This window comes from Prionailurus viverrinus, chromosome A2 (assembly GCF_022837055.1).
Source record: "Prionailurus viverrinus isolate Anna chromosome A2, UM_Priviv_1.0, whole genome shotgun sequence".
Lineage (NCBI taxonomy): Eukaryota > Metazoa > Chordata > Mammalia > Carnivora > Felidae > Prionailurus > Prionailurus viverrinus.
Window position 1 is genome coordinate 157,575,990 of NC_062562.1, and position 9,539 is coordinate 157,585,528.

Below are 9,539 nucleotides of genomic sequence, written 5' to 3' on the forward strand. Positions count from 1 at the left end.
CTCCCTACCTCCTCTCTCACCACTTACAGAATTTAGGCATTTTTTGTCACACTCACATGTGAGTCTTTTACCCCAAGCTTCTGAGTTCTGATAGCACTTCTCTTCTCTATCCCCTTTCTATTTGTCTAAAACCACCAAAGTCAAGACCAAGATGTCTACGACTGATGGTAGTTAACATGTTAACAAGAAAAAAGAAAATTTCTTTTAGAAATAACTTGTGCTTTTTCTGATACCAGAAGATAGAAGTAAATATGATGTTATACATCTTCCCAAAGAAAATGACAGTTACCGTTTTGGAAAATCATTGGTTTAAAAAAAAATTTTTTTTAATGTTTATTTATTTTTGAGACAGAGAGAGAGAGAGACACACAGCATGAGCAGGGAAGGGTTAGAGAGAGGGAGACACAGAATCTGAAGCAGGCTCCAGGCTCTGAGATGTCAGCACAGATCCCGACAAGGGGCTTGAACCCACAGACTGTGAGATCATGACCTGAGCCAAAGTTCGATGTTTAATCGACTGAGACACCCAGGTGCCCCAGGTGTTGATTCCAATTAGAAATGACAAAGAACCTGAGGACTTATCCCCTAGCCCCTTGGACATGTGCAGAAGATGCCTGCAGAGAACCAGGAAATTTCCCATCTCTGCCCTCATTATCTACTCTTTTCAAAGCATCAGCTTTCAACATGGAAAACTTTTTTCCTAGATTCAATGATTATTCTTCAGTTTTGTTTAATTACAAATGTCATATTAAAAATAGGGGTGCCTGGGTGGCTCAGTCAGTTAAGCATCCAACTTCAGTTCAGGTCATGATCTCATGGTTTGTGAGTTCAAGCCCCGCATCAGGCTCTGCACTGACAACTCAGAGCGTGGTGCCTGCTTCAGATTCTGTGTTTCCCTCTCTTTCTGCTCCTCCCCAACTCATGCTCTGTCTCTCTGTCTCTCAAAAATAAATAACCATTAAAAAAAAACTTTTAAATAGAATATGCTTTCAGTTCAGTTCTAGGTTCACTTAGCAGCTGAGACAGTATGGGGAACTTCACCCCATTCTTCTCTAGGGAGGTGTGGTCTAAATTTTAAAAACACAATTTGTGCTGCCTGTTTATTATTGCTCATTCTTTGATAATTTATTATACATTCCTTTGCCATTTTAACTAGCCAGAGCAAAAACCATTTAAGGTTGGACTAGGTAAGCAACTCAGAAGATTATAGTGTAAAGAAGTGAAACTGAGGGGCGCCTGGATAGCTCAGTCAGTTAAGCTGTCAACTCTTTATTTCAGCTCAGGTCATGATCTCATGGTTCATGAGTTTGAGCCCCACATTGGGCTCTGTGCTCACAGCACGGAACCTGCTTCAGATCCTCTGTCTCCCTCTTTCTTCTCCTCCCCCCGCCCCAAAATAAATAAACGTTAAAAAAAAAGAACTGAAATCGAAACTACCACAGCCCCTACAGTTCACAGATTAAATTCCTCATCAACTCCCTCATCTTTCTTGCTTGCAGTCTCTAAATAAATGTATGCTTCTGTAGGGGCCACACCCTCAAGCTTCAGCCTTCCTCATAAACCCCTCTGTCCTTCTGCCCCACAGGTACCTGTTTAGAATAATAAATTGGGGGTTCAAAAAAAAAAGGTAGAAGAGGACAGGATCCGAATGGCCAGCTAACTGGCAGCAGGATTAGAATGGTAAATTCTATAGACTTGAATCTATAAGTTGAATATCCACCTTTCTGAATACTTAATGACAACAGAGGAAGCAAGTCATTGGAGGGGAGTTTAGGTAGAAGTAAACAGAGTTGCGATCAAGAGAGGCCAAGATGTTTAATGGATTATTGACGCAGACATAGAAGTTACCTGGAATGACGGACGACATAAGCAAGGGTGAAAGAGATAATTCTCAGCTGGACGCCAAAGTCTTCAATGAGTGAAGGGGACTTTTCAGGAGAGCGATCGGTTACAGGGAAAAGGAGTAGTAGAGCAGGAGATAATCAGTGATATCAGCCCCAAAATAGCAGAGATAACCGAGGTCTAAAAGACTTCATTCAGACATCATCTTTTCCAAAAAGCCTACCTGGACTCTTCTCCCATCAATTGTTATTAGATGAATACTGGAGTATTTCTATGGCACTCTGCAAATTTCTATCGTATCACATACTAAGTGTATCTATTAGTTTACATGTCTTTTAGACTATGAGCTTTCCTGGTGCCTGATGGCACAGAAGGGGCCAACTATAAATTTGTTAAACTGAACTCTTCTGTAATATTCAACTGCCTCCATCCAGGGTGATTTATTTGTATTGTTTTCTCATCATCCTAGACTATTCCAAATGTTCAAACAAAGCAGAATTAATAGAGATGTTGGATTTAGCATTATAGGCTGCTTATCACTGTATATGTTAAAAAGAAAGCATGAATGTTGAAGTCAGATAGCCTTAAGCGAGTTCAAATTCTGACTTTAACATTTATTACTTTGAAATTCTACTCCTTATTTTGTACAATTGAAGGCAATAAATATTCACAAAGAAGTTGTATAAGTTAAAAGTAATATGCACTGGGGTGCCTGGGTGGCTCAGTCAGTTAAGCATCTGACTCTTGGTTTCAGCTTAGGTCATTATCTCACAGTTCATTGGTTCAAGCCCCGTGTCGAATCCCATGGGATTCTCTCTCTCCCTCTGTCTCTGCCGCTCACCTGCATGCTTTCTCTCTCTCTTTCTCAAAATAAAATAAACATTAAAAAAGTGATATGCACTGTAATATGTATACAATTGCCTAACAAGATGCATATTAGAATTCTCTGTCTCTCTGTCTCTCTCACACACACACCTTCTTTCTCTCTCACATACATACACATGCACACACTCTTCTCCCACCCTTGAATTTGGGCATGATAATATGACTAGCTTTGGCCAGTCACATATGAATAGAAATGTCATGAGTCAATTGTAGCAGAAGCATTTGAAAGACTCCATGTCTGCTCTTCCCCACATTGACTACGGAGGCATGTAACTGGATGGAGACGCACATTAAAGGTGCCTAAAATGTTGAGCCACGGCCAGAGAGAAGATAGCTGCCCTGGGCTTACAGTGAACTTTACACAGGTGAGAAACTTTTGGTATGTTTTCCCACTTACATTTTTATGATGTTTGTTATTACAGCATCACCTAGATTATATATCTCACGTATCTTCATACTTAGCCTTCTCATAAAGAAGATATACCTTTCTAAGCAGATAATTCTGTGTTACTACTTCAGGACAAATACCAGAGGACAGCTATCAGAAGCATCTGCTGTAGATGGACATGGTGTTAACTGTATCTCTAAATATACTCTTATTTTTTCAAACCCTCCAGAGATGCTAATAGAAACAGAAAAAAAAAACCAGATATGAGACACACAGCTAAGGCAGTGTTGAGAGGAAAATTTTTATAACATTAAAAATGAATATGTTAGGTAAGAGGAAAAGTCTTAAATCGAAAATCTAAGCTCCCAATTCAAGAACACAGAAAAGAAAAAAAGTAAAATAAACTGAAAGCAAAAGAAGGAAGAAAATAATAACCTAAGAACAGAAATTGATAAAATTGAAAGCAGAAAAACAACACGGAAAAAAACCCAATGAAACAAAGGTCTAGTTCTTTGAAAAACATCAGTAAAACTGGCAGACTTCTAACAATACAGATAAGAGAGAGAAAAAGAGAAGATATAAACTACCAACATTAGGAATGAAAGAAGAGATATTACTATAGACACTGAAAACATAAAAGGATAATAAGAAAGTACTAGGAACAACTCTGCACGCATAAATTTGACAGCTTATACAAAAGAAACCACTTCCTCAAAAGACACAAACTAGCACAAGCCATCCCATACAAAAAGGTATTTTGAATACCCCATTACTATCAAGAAAGGTAAAATCATAATTTTAAAACTCTCTAAAAAGAAATCTTCAGGCCAAGATACTTTAACTGGATAATTCTACCAAATATTTAGAGAAGAATTAATGTCAGTTCTACATAACCTCTTCCTTTCTATCTGGAAAGGGAATTTGTCTTAATGCATTCTATGAAGCTAATATTACCCTAATACCACAACCAGATAAAGATAATGCAAAAAAGGAAACTACACACTAATATGTCTTTGAATATACACACAGAAATCCTTAATAAATATTAACAAACAATTCAGCAATATGTAAAAAGAATTATCACCATGACCAAGTGAGGATTATTCCAGTGATACCAAGGAGATTCAGTATTCAAAAATCAATGTAGCCCATCACAAGCAAAAGATGAAAAATCACATTGTCATACCAAACAGTGTAGAAAAAAACATCTGACCAATTCAACATTCATTTATAATTTTAAAAAAAACTGTCAGAAAAATAGAAATAGAATAAAACTACCCCAACTTGATAAAGAGAAGCCACAGAAAAATCCTACAGCTAACATTATATTTACTGGTGAAAGTCTGAATGCTTTGTCCCTAAGGTTGGGAACAAGGCAAGGATGTCTGCTCTCATCATCACTTATTCAACATTAGAAGTTATAAACCAATATAAAAAGGCAATAAAAGTCATGTATATCAGGAAGGAATCAATGAAATTGTGCATGTATAATTTCTTTAAAAAGTAAAATATATAGGTGTAAACCTAACAAGATAAGATATTTACAGGACTTGTATGCTGAAAACTACACAACACTGATGAAAATAATCAGATCTAAAAAAACAGAAAGACATGCCGTAGTCATGGTGGAAAGTCTCAACACAGCAAAGATGTCAATTCTTTCTAAATTGATATACAGATTTAACACAAATCCTGTCAAATTTCCAGCAACTCTTTTCTCTTTTTATAGATATCAACAATATTATTCTAAAATTTACATGGGAAAGCAAAGGAATTAGAATAGCTCAAACAATTTTGGGTGGATCTACCCAATTTCAGCTCAAACAATGGATCTACCCAATTTCAAGACTTATTAGATACTATAGAAATCAACACTATGTAGTATTAAAAAAAAAGCCTATGTGATATTGGCATTGTGGTAGACACACAGATCAGTAAAACAGAACCCAGAAGCCAGAAATAAATCCATGCAAATATGCCCACCTGATGTTTTACAAAGATACAAAGTGATTTCATGAAGAAAAGAGAGCTTTTTCAAGTATCTGGTGTTGGAGCAAACAATTGGACAGCCACAAACAAACAAACACAAGTAACCATGACTTAAGTCTCACGCCTTATACAAAAATTCATTCAAAATGTATCATAGACTTAAATGTAAAACATGAAACTATAAAATATATTTTTAAAAAGCAGAGGAGATAATCTTTAAGAGCTAGGGCTAGGCAAAAAGAGCCCTTAAACTAGACACTAAGTCAAAATCCATAAAAGGAAAAGTTGATAAGCTGATAAGTTGGATTTGACCAAAACGTAAAATTTTTACTTTGTAAGACTCTATTAAGAGGATGAAAAGTCAAGACAGGGACAAAGAGAAAATATTTGCAAACTACATATCTGAAAAGGCTATTCTCCAGAATATATAAAGTACTAGCAAATCTCAACATTAAAACCATAAACAGTCCTGTTAGAAAATAGGCAAAAAGCATAAAGAGGTATTCAATCAAAAAAGGATATAAACATGGCAAAAAAAAAAAGCACATGAAAAGATTTTCAACAAAATTAGCTACTGGAAAAATAGAACCACAATGGGATATAAAATCTCATAGATTTACCTATCAGAATGTCTAAAGTTAAAATAGTAACAACACTAAATACCGGTGAGGATGTGGAGAAGATGCATCACTCATACATTGCTGGTGGGAAGGTAAAATGATGAAGCCACTTGGAAAACAGTTTAGCAGTTTCTTTAAAAAGGAAACATGCAACTACTATGGGGCTCAGCAGTTACACTCCTAGGTATTATCCTAGCGAAATGAAGAGATGTTCACACAAAGGCCTGTACACAAATGTTTACAGTAACTGTATTTAAAGTAGCTAAAAATTGGAAACCCAGATGTCTTTCAGAGTAAACTGTTAAACAAATGGTAATCTATCAACACTGTGGAAGACTACTCCGCAATTAAAAAAAAAAATCTACCAATACACACAACATGCATGAATCTCCAGAGAATTATGTCGAATGCAAAAAAAAAAAAAAAAAAAAAAAAAAGCTAATCCCCAAATCCCCAAAGGTTATATGCTACATGATTCTTCCACTTTTATAACGTTTTTGAAATGATAAAAAACTACAGAAATGGAGAACAGATTAGGGTTTGCCAGGGGTTTAAAGAAGGGGTGGAGAGGATGGAAGTAGGTATGACTAAGCAAAAGCAGCATGAGGGATGCTTGTGGGGATAGGAATGTTCTGTATCTTAACTGTCTAAGTCAATATCCTGGTTGAACTTTAATGTGAACATCGATTTGAATTTCATACAATGCCCATGGAATTCCAGATAGAGTCGTAAGAAACCCATAATTGGCTAGGTAGATATGCAAAATATAGTTCCATCTTGACTTCAGGTGCCATGTGATTACACAACTGCTAATGGAAATGTTCCCTATTCTAACTATGAATGTCAATATTCTGGTTGTGATATGTACTAGTTTCTTTAAGATGTTACCATTGGAGGAAACTGGGTTAAGGGTACATGGAATCTTTCTGCACTATTTTATACAAATTCACGTAAAGCTACTGCTATCTCAAAATAAAATTTTTTTTAAGAAAACATAAAAGCATCTGCATACAAATCATCATTATGTGTTTTCCAAGAACACATGCAGAAAATAGACACTGAGGAAATCAGAGGGACTGCTTGCTGGTAGGGAATGTGAGGAGAATGGGAGTGAGCAATGGGAATAAAGGACATATTTTGCTAATAGCAGAAAAAGCTTAAATTTTTTTTTAATGCTCTCGGTTCACATTTGTCTGACCAGCCAGTGATGGATTGTAGCACAGAGTCCATTACTCCTTATTGAATGCATCCAAAGTCATAGATCAGGAGTCGCACACAAAAAATCCTTCTATAATATGAGGTTTATAGGATGTCCATGGAGCTCCATATATAGCCACAGGCCTCATGTAATTGGCTCAGGAAGGTAGGCAAAATATGGTTCCCTTTTGATTGCAGGTGTTAAGTATTTACACAACAGCAGATGAAATTCAAATCAAGGCGTCACTATAACAGCAGTTAAGTTTGCATTTCAAAATCCTATCTTGGGGGCAGCTAAGCTAAATGGCTCATTGTAATTATTCGGATAATTCATTTGTACAGGCATAGTACCATTAAATAACAAAATAGGTTCAGTTTACAAACTAATCTTATTCTTATGTCTTAGTTCTCTTAAATTTTCTGTGAAGGCTTGATGTTTAAAGACCGAAGGGGAGAATTTCCTGCTAAGGGTTTTTAGTAGATATTTTATTTTATTTTATTTTATTTTATTTTATTTTATTTTATTTATTAGATATTTTACATAAGAATTTACTGGACAAATTCCTTGGAAGTTTACAATCTAGAATTCTAGAAAGATTTTTATGTATACTAACCCTTTTCTGAGTGTATGAGGAAGCAGAAAGTTCCACAAACTCAGGCCCATCTGATCTTTAAGAGTGTATTCAATTAATTCAAGCTTCTATTCACAACTGTTATGTGCCAAAAACTGCATTAGACACTGATGAAAAATGTAAGTCACATACAACCTCTAGCCTCAAAGAGCTCAAAATCTAGTAGAGGAGACAAGGAAGTAGAAAATGATAATTCAGCATGGAAAGGAATAAATAAAGATATGAGCAAAATCTCATTTAAGGGAGCAGAGTATGCATTGTAGCGTGTTCTGGGAGGCCAAGTAGGAATGACATCCAAACTGTTCTTGAGAAAGGATTAGGTGTTTGAGTGACAGAGAGAAAAAGCAAGTGCACTCAAGACAGGTATACGCCAGGCTTGAAGACTTGAGAGGAAACCGCATCCTTCTCACTTAAAATTCTAAATCAGAGTTCTACTTACGGTTCTCTCAGATTGCACTGCAACTGTTTCAGCAAGCTAAGGAGTCAAGGTATCCGTGGGGACTGGCCATCCTCCCCTGCTTGTGTCCCCTGTGTCGTCCTTCTGTTTCTCCAGCTGCTCTTTCATTCTCTTCCCTCTCCTGACCAACTTCCTCCAAGTCTGCCCTACCTGACAAATCTGTGACCATAATGATCCCACGCCCCAACGTACCCTGAACTTTCAGGTCAGGCATCCACCACAGCTTTTGTGTCCCCCTTCAAGTCCCTGAGACAGAATATCTAATCAGCCTAGCTGATTAGTTTTTAGACATGTCTACTGAACACTGTAAAAGTGTCACATGGTGTGCAGTTAACCCCGCATCTCACATGGACAAAGGAAACAGTCTCCCTTGTGATTCCTCTTTCAATGTCAGGTGCCTGGTTGAATATTCTGGTTTCATGTTTCTGAACTGAGGGGTTCCAGAATTTAGGTATTCTGCAACCTTGGCTGCATATTACAACCACTTCTAAGACATATTTTAAAATTCTGATGCCAAGAACCCATCCCCAGAAATTCCAATATAATTGATTGGGTGAGGCTTCCCAGGTGATTTTATTGTGCACACACGTCAAAAACCATGAAGACTTCTCCCAGGATCGTGTCTGGGGAGTGGTTAATATTCTGCCATCTTCGGAAATGGGAGAGAAAGCGAGCCTTGCAGAGGTACCCATTCTACTCCCAATTTGCTCAGCAGCTGGAGATTGGAAGACAGTCTGCAACAATGTTCAAGGCCTGAGCAGGAAAGCTTCCTTCTAGGACTCAATGACACCATCTCTGCTTCTTTCTTGAAGGCATAATGGATGCCCTCAGACCTCTGGTGAAGCCCAAGATCATTAAAAAGAGGACAAAGAAGTTCATCTGGCACCAGTCAGACCAGTATGTCAAAATTAAGTGCAACTGGCAGAAACACAGAGGCATTGATGATAGGATGCGCAGAAGATTCAAGGGCCAGATCCTGATGCCCAACATGGGTTATGGGAGCAACAAGAAAACAAAACACATGCTGCCCAGTGGCTCTCAGAAGTTTCTAGTCCACAAGTCAAGGAGCTTGAGGTGCTGCTGATGTGCAACGAATCTTACTGTGAAGAGATTGCTTACAATGTCTCCTCCGAGAACCGTAAAGCCATAGTGGAACGAGAAGCTCAGCTGGCTATCAGAGTCACGTATCCCAATGCCAGGCTGCACAGCAAAGAAAATGAATAGACAGACAGCTTATGTGCACATCACATTTGTGTTAATAAAACCATAAAACTACAAAAAACAAACAAACAAAAAACCATGAAGACTTGCTCTTAGTGCACTGTTGGGAGAATTGATGAGTGGCTTCCTGAGCCTATGACTGATGGCATCCTTCCAGCTTTTGTCATCAGCATCAGCTACTTGCACAGATGCTCTCTGACAACACTCAGCTAATCCTCCATATTTTAGGCCTATATTGACAAAAACAGACGGTATTGGCTCAAAGGAAGGAAGTAGCTTATTCCCACATACCTATATCTCTCCCTTCA

The 9,539-nt window shown here is 37.6% G+C and overlaps 1 non-coding gene and 1 pseudogene across 1 annotated transcript; both read left to right on the forward strand.

Moving 5' to 3' along the window:
• Nucleotides 1–8,615: 8,615 nt before the first annotated feature.
• On the forward strand, nt 8,616–8,755 carry LOC125161398 (small nucleolar RNA SNORA7). The gene has a single exon (XR_007150601.1). It is a non-coding gene; the product is annotated as a small nucleolar RNA SNORA7 (small nucleolar RNA).
• On the forward strand, nt 8,636–9,234 carry LOC125154585 (60S ribosomal protein L32-like; annotated as a pseudogene).
• Nucleotides 9,235–9,539: the final 305 nt, after the last annotated feature.